Consider the following 14,293-nt stretch of genomic DNA (forward strand, 5'->3'; position numbering starts at 1 on the left):
AAATGTCTGAATGAAAAAAAAATTTTTTTCTCATTTTTGACCTAGATTTGAGATCTGGTGTATATTTCATACCTGTAGCACATGCCACCTCATGGCTCAGTAACCACAATATGATGTCAAGTAACCACCATATTGGATAGTACAGGACCAGATATTATGAAAGTCCCTTTCTATTTCTGGTGACTTAAAGTCCGTGATCATGTCTACATTTTGCTTAATAATACACTCTCGACCTCCAGGCTCTGCCCACCTACTCATTAGAAAACACAATGCTACATCCTGCCCTGCTAAGCTCCTCACACTGTAACCGTACATTCCTATAATCTCGGAAATCAGGTTACAACTGCCTAGTCTTTCTCGTAACCCATAAGGCTCTGCCAAGGTGCCTCTCCCAGCCCAAAGTAGGAGTTTGGTTTCCAGACTGTTGTAGCTACCTTCACAGTGCTGCACAAACACCTGACTAAAAACAACTTGTGGGGGCTGGAGGGATAGCTTAGAGGTTAAGGCATTTGCTTGCAAAGCCAAAAGAATCTGGTTCATTTCCCCAGGACCCACGTTAGCCAGATGCTCAAGGGGGCACACGCGTCTGGAGTTCGTTTGCAGTGGCTGGAGGCCCTGGCGCACCCATCCTCTCTCACGCTCTTGCTCTCTTTCTCCCTTTCTCTGTCAAATAAATTAATTAATTAAAAAATTTTAAAACAGCTTGTGAGAAGAAAGGGTTTATTTTGCTTATAGACTCCAGGAGAACCTTCATGGTGACAGGGGGGAAATGTGGCATGAGTGGAAGCTGAACATCACCTATGTTCATGGTACCTACATTTAAACTGGGTCTTCCCACCTCAGCCCTAAGGAAGGGAGGATTTATTTCAGCTTACAGTTCAGGGAAATACAGTCCATCATGGCGAGGAATATGTGGCACAAGAGCGTGAAGCATCTGGTCACGTGGGTCCCCAGTTAGAGTATCAGGTGGACAACAGCAGCAGGAGAGTGTGCCAAACGCTGGCTAGAGGAAGCTGGCTGCAACACCCATGAGCCCGCCTCCAACAACACACCTCCAACCAGGTTTCCTGATTCCCAAATTGCCATCTGCTGGGGATCAAGCGCTCAGAGCACACACGTGTATGGGAGACACAGAACTCAACCAGCACACAGACCAAGGCCTACCAGCTCAGAATACTCTGACAGCCACTGGACAGACCCACAGACCTCCATAGGGATAGGGAAGAAAGACAGTCTTCATCTTGGGCAATTTTATAAGCATTTGTTTCATACCCAGCATGAGACCAGCCCCATGCCAAGCTTGAAGACTCCAGAAGAGAGCTGAATGATAGATAGATTTTCCCCTAATATACTAACCCTGTCTAGCACGGGACAAACAACCAGAGGACGGCACTGAACAATCCCCACTGAAAAGCCGCGTTGCATACTGCGCCATCAGAAGCCGTATCAGTTGAGGTTTTAGCAGGAAACAGATGGTGCGCTCACACTGGATAATTGAGGAGAGTTTAATGACAGTACTCTTTTAGAATATGTGGGAAGGGCTTAGGGAAAGCATAAGAAATACTGTGTGTTGCTCCCAGGCCTGACGAGGTCAGGGGGAGGAAACACTGGAGAAGCCAGAGAGGGCACTGTTTGGAGAGGTCTAGTTAACAGAGTCAGTTAACCGGGCTATCAGAACGTTGGGAGAACGGAGTCCAGGCAATAGATGTCCCCAACTCACTAGCCTCCTGTCCTACCATCTCTAGCTGCTTAACAAATTGATCATCTCCACAGGTCAAGGGAGTCCATGGAATCTTCCAGAAACACAGAGCAAAATGGATATGAATGTGGATGGACCAAAAGAAGAGTCCCAGAACCAATATGAGAACATCACAGGTTTACTATGTGAAGGAGTGAAGGAGATCAGCATTACGTCCTTCTTTATGGAGGAAGAAGGGCTTAGCCTGGGCCCTAGAAAGGGGAGTGGGCTTTGAAGGGACAAGGGAAGATGGCCTGAGCAACACCCATGACTTGGAAGTGAATGTGTACCCCTCAGCGGTTAGGCAGACGTGATAAATGACTGCAGAACCCTTAAAGTTGCCCTTTCCTCTCCAGCTCTGTATTAGTAACTTTCCTCATCGCTCTGAAAACTTCCTGACAAAAGCAACGTAAGGAAGAGTGGATTTATTACAGCTTACAGTTCGGGGGATACAGCCCATCATGACGAGGCAGGTGAGGCCACAAGAGCGTGAAACATCTGGTCACGTGGGTCCCAGTTAGAAAGCAGAGAGCAGTGAATGCTGGCGCTCAGCTTGCCTTTGCCTTTTTGTTCAAACCAGCAGCCCCAGTTCACGGAATCATGCTACCTACAGTGGAGGTGGGGCTTCCCACCTCCACTAACCTAAAACAGAAAATCCCTCACAGACATGCCCAGAGATTTGTTTCCACGGTGATTCTAAATCCTGTCAACTTGACAACAGAGATTAACCATCACAAAATCCAAGTTAATGAAATGCTATACTTCCATCCTATGAAAGTTGGACTTTGGACATGAAAAAAAAAAAAATAAAAACAAAGTGGGACTTAAATTTTGAAAGGCTGGACTTCAATTTCACCCCCTCAAGAAAGAAGGTATTAGAAAAAAACAGAGGAGAAGAGCTGACATGTAATTTTCCCAGGGGAAGTCTGAGGGACAGCAAAACAGGTCAGGGGAATTGTGGACTAAGGCAAATGCTTCATGGTCCAGGGAAGAAGGGTGAAAATGTCTGGTTTCTAGTTATTGCCAGGAGCATAAAGATCTAACACGTCTAGAGCAAAAGCTAGAATTTTTATGACCTGATACAAAATATTTGCATATATTAGCTCACTTAATTATCTCAATAGATATACGAAAGTAGTTGGTGAAAGATGTAACAAACACAATAGGGCCAATGTATGCCTTGCTTTCTCTCTCTCTCTCTCCATATATGTATGCATATGTATGACAGTGTGCACGCACTTCATGGAGCCGCAGTCCCATACAGAAAATGAACCATACTGAAAATGAAACTGTAGATTACCTAGAAAAATGATATGTTTCAGGCAAGAGAGCCATTAAGTAAAGCAGGACTGGGGCCCAAGTTCTGATTGCAAAGCTCTATGTATTTTCCCCATTTATAAAATAATGATAGAATAATGTAAGCCAGCATCAGATGAGACTCCGGATATGCGTGTGGCATTCAAAGCCCTTATTGTCGCAAGGGACCAGAGGCAGAGTTGGGGCTGTAAACAACAGATAATTAGGAGCTGAAGAGACACAGCACAAACATGAGGGCCTGAGGCCAGATCCCCAGAACCCACATGAAAGCCAGGCATCATTGCACACACCTGTAATCCCAGTGTTCAGGAGGAGGACACAGGGGACCCCAGGGGCTGCTGGCCAACTAGTCTAGCCAAACCAGTGAGCTCCAGGTTCAGTGAGAGACCCTGACTGTCTCAAGAAATTAGTTGGAGAGTGATTGAGGAAGACCCCCAAAGTTAATCTCTGGCCTAGGCACACATATAATCATACACACTTGCATGCACATAGTACACACATACATACACACACACACTAAATAAGTCTTAAAAGCAGAATTCAGAAAACTAGGGCCTGGAATAAAAGCAATGAGGTTCACTGCAGAAGCAGGACATACAGTGAGGCCTTTGCACACCCAACTTAGGTTTCCATAGAGACCAAGCTCTGTTTTCTGGGAACTTTGATCCACCCTATTCCAGCAGTAATATCGGGGGTTTGTCACCACCATCCAGTCTAGCACTCACAATCCAAATTTCTACCCCCTGAATAAAAACAAAATTTCAACTGTGGACAGACATATGGGGTTTAGATTTAGAGTCCATGAGGGCAACAGTGAAAAGGAGAAGGTTTCAGGCCACTGCCCTAACCATTAGACACAGAGAAGGTGCAAAGACGTTCATGCTTTACTCAAGTTCATTTCGTATTCACCTCAGCTAGAAAGAAGAGTGTGCGTTAGGATGGGCTTTCCCGTGTGTGACTTTGCTCTGGAAATTTGGGTCATCATTTCTTATTTAGGCTGTGTCTGCAACACAAAAGCACCAGATGGCGAAAGGGTCAGGGGTGTTCCTGGCGGATTCATGACTGATGCGAACAATATGGTTTGCTTGAGCTGATGTGATTGGGTGTTGAAGTGGTGGAGGGCACAGGTGGATGCTGGCAGCAAGGTAAGCAAATGGGCCAAACAGCTCCTGTGAGGCACAAAGAAGTCTGGTCAGAATCACTCTGGAGTAGCAACGAGTCACACTTGTAATACAAATCAGAAACATGTAGGATCCCTGCCCAGTAGTGATGCCTGGACTCCACCTTGGAAATTATAATAGAGTAGACTGAAATGGGTCAGGAAATTTAAAACTCTCTTTAAAAGTACAGCGAGGGGGGCTGGAGAGATGGCTTAGCGGTTAAGCGCTTGCCTGTGAAGCCTAAGGACCCTGGTTCGAGGCTCGGTTCCCCAGGTCCCACGTTAGCCAGATGCACAAGGGGGCGCACGCGTCTGGAGTTCGTTTGCAGAGGCTGGAAGCCCTGGCGCGCCCATTCTCTCTCTCTCCCTCTATCTGTCTTTCTCTCTGTGTCTGTTGCTCTCAAAGAAATAAATAAATAAAAATTAAAAAAAATAAATTAAAAATTAAACAAAATAAAAAAGTACAGCGAGGGGATGGAGAGATGGCTTAGTGGTTAAGGCCCTTGCCTACGAAGCCTGTGTACCCAGGTTCCATCCCCAGTACCCACATATGCCAGAGGCACAAGGTGGCACATGTGTCTGGAGTTTGTAGTGGCTAGATGCCCTGGTGTGTGCCCATTCTCTCTCTACCTGCCACCCCCCTCACAAATAAATAAAATATATACATTTTAAATATAGCCAGGTTTGAAAAACATGAAAAGTAATCAGTTCTAGTCCATCTGAAACCTCCATATCCTCTCCCTTTCTTATTCCCCATTTCTTGTTTTTTCTGGAGTCGCATTTCCCAGAGAAGTATGCAATGAAGCCACGCTTGAGATAACATGCTGACCAGCAGGGTGCTAACCTCCTTGGGTGTAAATCAGAAGTCTAGCACCCTCGCAAACCTTTCAGCCCTGGCCGAGACAACACCCACATCCGCCCAAAGCTCAGAGTGTGACTTCTTCTTTCATCATTTCTGCTCTCTCTAAGCCTCAGGAATCAGCACCTGAGCTGGCCGCAGCACCAGGACCCCAGCGGCAGTCCAGCACTCCTGCTGCCCTGGCCTGGAGTGCCCCACACACCCGAGAAGGGTCAGGACCGAGCTGAGTGCTGCCCAGTTAGTGCCCCCAAGCTGCTTTGCCCCATATCTGAAATTGCACCATCAATGCTAATGCGTTTCTTCCTGTGATCCTGGGACTCTCAAATCCAGGAGCCATTTGCTAAGCAACGCTCATATTTATTTGTGAAATTATATGGACCTTTATAGCACACTTATAAAGATGAATAAATCCCTGCTCACATGGCCCAATTTGTTGTTCTAACCTGACACTTTCGTGTCATAATCACCTTTCTTTCAGCCGGTTACGGCCAAGGCTGTTAGGGATTTAATAGAAGCATTTTATAATGTGCTTTACAAGATGCTGTTGAGACTTTAGCTTTGTTTATAAGGGGGGAAAGAAGAGGGAGGGGAAAGGGTAGAAAAGGGGAGAGAGGGAGAGGAGGAGAAAGGAGCAGGTAGCCAAGCATTCAGACACTTCTGGAAGCATCATCCAGGGGTGCGCCAGACAGGAGCTCTCTCTCCACCCTCCACCACCAATTCCCACCCCTGCTCACCCACCACTTGAAAAACTTTGATCTCTCCCTTCTACAATATTATTGATCTTCAGAGGTGGGAGAGGGAAAGAAAAGACAAACATCAAGGAGATTTCAAGATAAGACTGGGGAGGAAGGGACCTCCTTTATAGCCAGTGGAGTATCAGAAAGCTTTGCTAGGAGTGAACTTTCCACCCTCTGGTTCTTTCTACCAAAGGAAAGGAAAGAATGAGAAAGCAAATGGGAAGGAACTGGGCTAGTGTCTTCCAAGCCCTAACTAACTAGCTGGAGATGGCTCATCAGCGCCTAGGGAGCGTTAGACTGAGCATCGTTGGGGACTGTGCATGGAGAGCGACCCAGAATGCACCAGTGCTTATGGAGAGTTGGGACTTGAAGAGCAAAGATGTGAAAGTGAGGCTTGTACCTCCGGGACCTCAGCCCGTGAGGAAGAGACGCGTTTGCAAACCTGCTGGCTCAGGTACCAGATATGTTCAAAGAGCGACCGATGAGAACTGGGAAACGACAGTCTTCTGGGTCGTGGGGAAGCACTCTGCACTGGGCCTCTGGAGAAAATGAGCACTTTCTAAGGAGGGACATGCTTTCCATCGGGGAAGCACAAAGGGCAATGTGGATGTGGGAGACAGCCATTCATGCCATAAGCTGAAGTCTATCACTGTCAGATTGCCGAGTCTTCCCTGGGGGCTAGAAAACAGTGGTGAATGAGGGAGACAAAACCTAACCTGCAGCTCCCATAAACTTAGAAGAAGCCAACAGTCACCAAGACCAGGAGCCTGAGCAGGTGTCACCACGCAAAGACCCCGGAAGACACAGCAGATCCAAAGGGTCCATCTGGAAATGACAATGCATCCCTTCTGTGCATGCAAAGTGGCTCTGAACAAAACTGAGAAGATGCAAGGAGCCAGGTGACCATGGTCAGAAGGGGGCCTTGTATTCTTGCGGTTTTGAAATGTCCTTAGCCAGCAGCCATGAACACAACAGTGCCCAGACCTCCATTCATCTGCGAAAAGACCTTGTTGGCTCCTTGAAGACACGGCTGAGCCTAGGGCTTAGGCAAGAGCCACACCTGATGAATCAAAAAGGAAGAAAGTGGTCAACCAAGACAGGAGCTCAAGAGATAGACGAACCCACCTCAAGGTGCCCCAAAAGCCAAAGTTGCAACAACAAATAAATGGCAGAGTACTGTAACCCAAAGTATGAAGAAAATGCCTCCATGTAATGGGAATAAATGAGGAATAAATAAATAACTCATTGAGGGAAACAAATCCTCCATACAGCTCTCTCGGTGACTTACATAGATACCCGCAGCTCTAGGAGGCAGAGTTTAACTCTTCTCTCAGTCCTTCAGTGTGGGCTACTCTTAGGAACTTGCACAGCATGCGAAGGGAGGCGAGCCAGGTGGCTTTACAGCCGAGAAACCTAGCAGATAATTGTCCAGTAGGCTGACCAACGTCAACATCGGCAGTGAAAAACCACACTGATATGATGTCCCAAGAATGGCAGTTAACCGTCCCTAAAAGGTACTACTCCAGCCTGAAACGTGAGCAAACATCAGAGACACACAAATGGAGGGATAGCCAGGGAGATACCCCGACACACAAATGGAGGGATGACCAGTGAGATACCCAGCCAATAATCGCAGAAACAGCTGAGGTCATGGAAAATAAAGGAAGCCTGAAATGCCACCTTGGCCAAGTGGAGCCTAAGAGACATTACAACTAACTGTAATGTGAGATTCTGGAACAGAAAGAGACATGAGGGGAACACCAGTGATATCTAAATAAAGTGTAGGGTTTCGTTAGGAGAAATCTCCAATATCAGTTTCTAAGCAATGCTAAACACACCAGAGTAACACATATTAACAACAGGGAAAACTGGGTGAGGGAGGCCTGAGAACTCTCTGCGCTGTTTTGAAACTTTTCTGTAAATATGTTTTAAATTAGTTCTTTAAAGATCCCTGGACTGCTGTGTGCAGATTGAGTGATGGGAGAACAAGAAAAGAAACGAAGTGCATGACTCTCAGGAGCTGGGGGCGGAGGGAAGAGGGACCGGGCGCGGAGGCGGGAGTGTGAGAAGGTTGGGGGTGAGTACCAGGGTTAGGCTTGCCCAACAGGAGGATCAGATGAAGGGGCATGAGTAGAAGAGATCCAGCTGGAGGCTGGCCAAGTTAAAGATATTTCTCCCATGTCCAACTTGAGAGTCAAATAGCACTTGACTGAATAAATCTGGACTTCGGGGGAGGAAGAAGCTGAGGCTGTCAGGTCTTAGCAGCATCTATCGGCCTTAGCACAATGGAATACCACTCGTTCACCTAGTAAATGTTCTCCAAGCGTCCATCATTCGTCAGGTACCAGCCCAGCCTCTAGAATTAGAGCAATAAGCAATGCAGGAGGCAGAATGTCAACAGATGGACAGAGGCGACTGCAGTGATGGGCAGGGGTAAGTGCCGCGCTATGACGTGAGTACAGGAGAGTCATGGAGCTGCTGGTTTAGAGAGAGTGACCCAGGGCTGGAGAGATGGCTTAGCAGTTAAGCGCTTGCCTGTGAAGCCTAAGGACCCCGGTTCAAGGCTCGGTTCTCCAGGTCCTACGTTAGCCAGATGCACAAGGGGGCGCATGCGTCTGGAGTTCGTTTGCAGCGGCTGGAAGCCCTGGCGTGCCCATTCTCTCCCTCTCCCTCTATCTGTCTTTCTCTCTGTGTCTGTCTCTCTCAAATAAATAAATAAAATTTTTAAAAAAATTCATTTAGAGAGAGTGACCCAGTGGAGGTAATTCTTTCATGAGATAGAAGTGGGCACAGGTTGAGGGAGAACGAATCACATGGTTAACTGAAGAAATAGCATCTGGGGTAGAAAACAGCTAATGTAAAGGCTTTTAACATTTGTTCCATGGGAAGGATGCAAAGGAGAGCTCTAGAACATTCCAAGAGAGTGAAAAACTGCAAATTTGGAATGAGGATTCACAGAGGGAGGAATTTCTGGATGCTGCCTAGTGCCACAGGGGCCTTTGAGGCAAGCTGGGACTTCCCTAACCTCGTGTGAAGGGAAGCCAGCCTGTGGGCACAAAACGGGTGTCACACGGATGTGCAGGTAGGAGGTAGTCACAGTTTCTGAGGGGAAAGAATATTTGCTTGAAAGATAAAATACTGACTCTTTAGAAGGAAGATTTGGGGCAGGTAGAGGGCACGGTGCAAGAAAGAGCTGAGGTGTTGAGCTGGGGCCACAGGAATTGTTCCAGGTTTCCTGTTGCTGCTGCAACACACGATCTCAGATTTGGTGCCTTAAAACAACACAAATTTATGATGTACCTTTCTAGAAATAGCTGTCAAAAATGGAGCCATGAGCTAAAGTCAAGATGCCTGAAGAGCTCTGCTTCCCTCTGTGTGCCGTGTGTGTGTGTGTGTGTGTGTGTGTGTGTGTGTGTGTGTGTGTACTCTGTGTGTCTGCGCACATTCCACGATGTACACGTGGAGCTTGGGGCCTGGGTCCTTATTTGAGACAGGGTCTCTCTTCTTGTTCACAGCTGTGAACACCAGACCAACTGGCCTGTGAGCTTTGGGATTTGGGGATCCTTCCATTGTCAGGCTTGTAGTGCACAAGCTCTTTTAACCACTGAGCCATCTCTCCTCCCCACTCCCCCCATGTGCTTCAAGTGAGGATCTGCCTCCTTGCCCTTCCCAACTTCTTGAGGTCACCATGTCCCTTTGCTCCCTAACCATATTTTTGTGATTGTATGTGCATGAGTGTCCATGTGTGTCTGGGTACATGTGTTTCATGTGTATGTGTGCCCATGCATGTATAGGCCAGGAGATGACCTAAGGGGTTACCTCAGGAACCCCCTGCACATCCTGTGAGACCAGGTCTCACATACACTCGGGGCTTACCAAACAGATTAGGCTGGCTGGCAAGTGAACCTCCCGCCTCTGCATCTTCAGTGTTAGGACTCCAGTGTTGTACCTCCACAGCTGGCATTTGCACGTGGGTTCTGGTGGTCAGACTCAGATCCTTGGGCTTGTAAAGCAAACATTTTGCCAACTGAGATGTCTCCCCAGCCCTTCCCAGTCATCTTGAAAGCCAACAGCATAGTATCCTCAAATCTCCAATGACAACTCTCTTGCCTCCCGCGTTTAAGGAAGCCTTGTGGTTGCACTGAGCTCTCAGGAATAATCCAGTCATCTCCTTCCTTGCAAATCAGCCTGTTGATGACACTTATCCCATCTGCAACTTAATTCTCCTTTACCATGCAACTAATAGGTTTAGATTATAGGACATAGAACGTGAGCATTTTTTTCAGGGAGAGGGATTAGTCTACTCATCCCAAAGTGCATTCAGAAGGCAGGTGTGTACGGACAATTGCCTTTAGCAAGGTGTGGCAGTGGAACACAGCGTCCCTTCATGGTGGGAGGAGCTGGCATGGCTCAGGAGTCAGAAGACGGGGACATGACTGCATCTCTACAGCTACGAAAAAGATCCAGTAAGCACCTCCCTCTCCAGGTCTTGGGTTCCTCTCTGTTAACCGAGGGTAGAAGCTTCTTTTCTACTTGTGAGTGTCTCTAAGGATTAAAAACTACACGTCTGCAAAAAGAAGCGTCTCTGAGATTGCTACCTCTGCAGGACCTGCACGATATTGAGCCCATCAACATGTTCACATAGACGAGAGGAGAGAGAAGGAAAAGATCAAACTAGAAGAGACACTACATGGAAAGAAAGCAAGATCACCAGAGCTGGGGTGATGTAGGTGGACTAGTGAGAGGGGATTATGACCAAATTACAGCATGGTCTCAATTAAAATTCTCAATAAAACTATACATATGGCAAAATATAAATAAATATTGGTATTGTGGGGCAACAGATGCAACAGGGTAGTGGTAATGAGGAGAAAAGAATTAAACAAAAACACTGAGTGATTGGTTGGGTATAAATAACAAAAGTGGGCTGGAGAGATGTCTTAGCCATTAAAGCATTTGCCTGTGAATCCTAAGGACCGACCCAGATTCAGTTCCCCAGTACCCACATAAAACCAGATGCCCAAGGTGGCGCATGCATCTGGTTCATTTTGAATGTTCATTTGCAGTGGCTGGAAGCCCTGGTACACCCATTCTCTCTTTCCCTCTCTCTCTCTTTCTCTTTCTCTCTCTCTTTCTCTCTCTCTTCCTCTTTCTCAATAAAATGAAATGAAGTAAAATAAAATAACCAAATGTCCCAAAGGAAGGACCAGTAGGGAGTGACATGGAGAAAATGAGTACCATTCCTACATGTTGAGTCTGGGTCTGGGGCCCCAAAGAACCATGTGCAACTGAGTCATGGTGGGTGAGATCCTCTGTGCTCTGCTCTTTGGCTCTCTTTGTCAGATAAAGAGGACCTGATGGCGATGACCCCAGCACAGTGCCTGGCAGAGCACACAGCTCACTGGGGAATCCTGCATCGCCTGTACTCTTAGCCAAATGGCTAATGGTGAGCAACTACACAGGACCTGGAAGAGCCCCAGGATGTCCCTGCAGTGGGAAGAGGAGCCCAAAAGTACCTTCAGCAGTCCGGGGAGTAGAGCAAGACCCATTCACACTCTGGTCTCTGCAGGACAGGCCACTTCTGTCTCTGAGAGCAGTGGGGACATCTGAAGGAGCAGAGACTTCCCAGGGGACTCCCGCAGGAAGCACCTTTCTTTGGGCTCAAGCAGCCAGAAGGTGAGTGAACAGTAACTTGCTTCCCAGTCTTCCCTGGTGCTGTGACTTAAATGTTCCCTCCAAAACTTACACTGACATTTGACTACCTGTGTAACAGTCTGAGACGTAAGACCTTGAAGAGGTGATTGGAGTAATGTCATTGTCAAGGGAATGGATTAGTTATCTTAGAGTGGGTTCATGATTTTTAAAAAGGATGTTTGCCCCAGTCTCTTCTCGACTTTGTCTGACGCATGCTCATTCCCTCCATGCTACAGAGTTGCTCAGAGACCCGAGCTACATGTCCCTGCCACACTCCCGGGCTCCCCCGTCTCTGGAACTGTGAGTTAAATAAGCTTCTGTTGCTCATCACTTACCTAAGTCTGTAGGACTCTGTTACAGCTCTAGGAAATGGACTAAAGAAACCCAGGAGCCTGTTTAGGGACGAATTCAACAGTGGCCTAAGGGACAGTCTTCCAATCAGATAAAGAGAAGCTCCTTTTTTTTTTTCCTGCAGGTCAACGACTTTTTAATAATGTTCTACAGACTTAGACATCCAATTAAAATTCCTCAAGGGCAGACACTGGACCTCATTCATCTCTGCATACCAAGAACCTAATACTGGATGGCATCATTAGGAGTTCAAAGGAAAGAAAGAAAGGGGGAGTGAGGGAGAACAGAAGGAGAGACGAAAAGGAGGGGGAGGCAGAGAGACGGGAAGGATGAAGGGAAGAAACGCAGAAAGGAGAGGAGGGAGAAGAAGAAGAAAGGCTGTGGGAGGGAAAGAATCAATGAGGGTGAAAACAGGGGGCTTCTCTGAGCCAGGAGGAAGCACTCCAAACCCTGGCTACTACAAACATGCTGTTCACAGCCATCCCCTCTACCGACGGGGTCCTGGGGGAAAGTGCCTACACATCTGAAAGGCACAGAACCAAATGGCCCGTCCAATCCACCCGGAGCATTCTCATCATGCAGGAACCAAGACATAAGCTTCCTGTCTCAATCCTGCCCAAGCCACACACTACATCCTCAGGAAGTGTCAAGGATGGAGCCTTGTAAGTGTGGAGGAAAATGCCAACACAAGATGCACAAAAGCCGTAAGTCACTCCTGCAGCATATCTGGGCTCTGGAACCTACTTATAGCAACATGACTGCTGTATCCACAACCTACCATGGGTTGTGCTTTTGTTTCTTTTATGTTGGGCTTATCATTACTACCATTGCTGTGATCTTAATTTTCCTTGTGCTCTCTTGGAAAACGATGCTACAGGGAAATAGTTTGCCTCTCACCAGATGGCTGTCTGTAGAGACCCAGGACAAGCTATCGGACCACTGCAGAAATAGGTCATCATCTCCTTTAGGATTGGAAGATTCCCGTCACCTCCAAAGTTCCCAGTTGTCCCTAACCCATCCTCATCTTTCTGTCTGAAGCTGTCTGTCCTGCAGCCAGATGAAGTCCCATACCTTTCTAAAGACTGTCTACACAGGGCTGGAGAGATGGCTTAGCTGTTAAGGTATTTGTCTGTGAAACTTAAGGACCCAGGTTCAATTCCCCAGGTCCTATGTAAGCCAGATGTGCATGGTGGCACATGCATCTGGAGTTCATTTGCAGTGGCTAGAGGCCCTGGTGTGCCCATTCTCTCTCTTTCTCTCTTTCTCTCTTTTTCCCCCTCTCTCTGTCTCTAATAAATAAATTAATAAAATCTTTTTTAAAAAAAAGAAAGAAAGAAAGCATCCCCCCACACAGATGCTCAAAGTCACTGCTGCCCAAATCCTGTGATTAAAAGGAGGCAAATGTTCTGAGCTCCATTTACCAAGTGGGTAAACTGAGGCAAGGAGCACTACCTCTGCTTCCTCCTCCTCCTCCCACCAATCCTCTTGTCACTTCAGGTGACATCTACTCCTGTTCTCCCCAAGTCAGAGTCTTGGCCACCACAGCCAATCGCCCACACTTGATGAACAGTGCCAAGGCTCCAGTGTTAAAATGTGCCACTGCCATTGACAGACAGCATTTCAACTCACAGTCCCAGACACAAGAGATACACAACACCACGCTGCACCCAGAGTGGGCCAGAACCAACACAAGGAGGAAGTCCCACCGTAGCTGGCCCTGGGGTCCCCAGAAAGAGTGGACAGCCCAGGGCACGCAGGCATGGCGCAGCTGGTTCCGTAATGTTAGCAGACTTTGGACTTTGGGTGATTGTGGTGCTTTGGTACCCAGTCCTAGCGTGACTTAGGGAACTGGGAAATATAGGCTTGAGAGACAGGGTAAATAAAAGAACTCCTTGAGGAATGGGCTCTAAACTGCTCATCTAGTACGTTAAAGGCATGTTCACAGTCAGCTCTTCACTGGCTCCAGAATAAGCCCTGGGAGGAGCAGTCTCTCCCGGCAAAGCCACTCCTAATATCATAAACATACAAACTAAAGCACATGATCAATGCAGGAGGGGAGGGAAGGCCCCAGTGCTTCCATCCACACCAGCATGAACACAGGCAAGATGGCACTCAGCTGGTGGCTGTCGGACCAGCAGAGCCAGGCTCCCAGTCTCACTGCTCAGAGGTCCAGTGACGCCAGGCTTCCTTTCCAGCCTGTCTCCCGCCATCATGCTAATTGGATTGTACCTGGGCCAGGCCAGGAAGGGCATATGGAACGGGAGACATGGCATGTGTACTGAGTGACTTGCTTTGGATCCTATACTCCTTCCAAAAGACCTTCCAAAAGCCAGCATCTCCAATAAAAGATACCAATTCCCCACAACTCTCAGACACATGTGAGCTTGGGGACACAACAATTCAGGGTATGTCTGCCATAGTATGTCATCTCCTCCCCC

The 14,293-nt window shown here is 47.5% G+C and overlaps 1 long non-coding RNA gene across 1 annotated transcript; it reads left to right on the forward strand.

The window, feature by feature from the left end:
- The first annotated feature begins 11,378 nt into the window (after window positions 1–11,378).
- LOC123453636 lies at window positions 11,379–12,087 on the forward strand. The gene is made up of 3 exons (XR_006632892.1): window positions 11,379–11,486; window positions 11,741–11,804; window positions 11,980–12,087. It is a non-coding gene; the product is annotated as an uncharacterized LOC123453636 (long non-coding RNA).
- Window positions 12,088–14,293: the final 2,206 nt, after the last annotated feature.

Source organism: Jaculus jaculus, chromosome 12 (assembly GCF_020740685.1).
Source record: "Jaculus jaculus isolate mJacJac1 chromosome 12, mJacJac1.mat.Y.cur, whole genome shotgun sequence".
Taxonomy (NCBI): Eukaryota; Metazoa; Chordata; class Mammalia; order Rodentia; family Dipodidae; genus Jaculus; species Jaculus jaculus.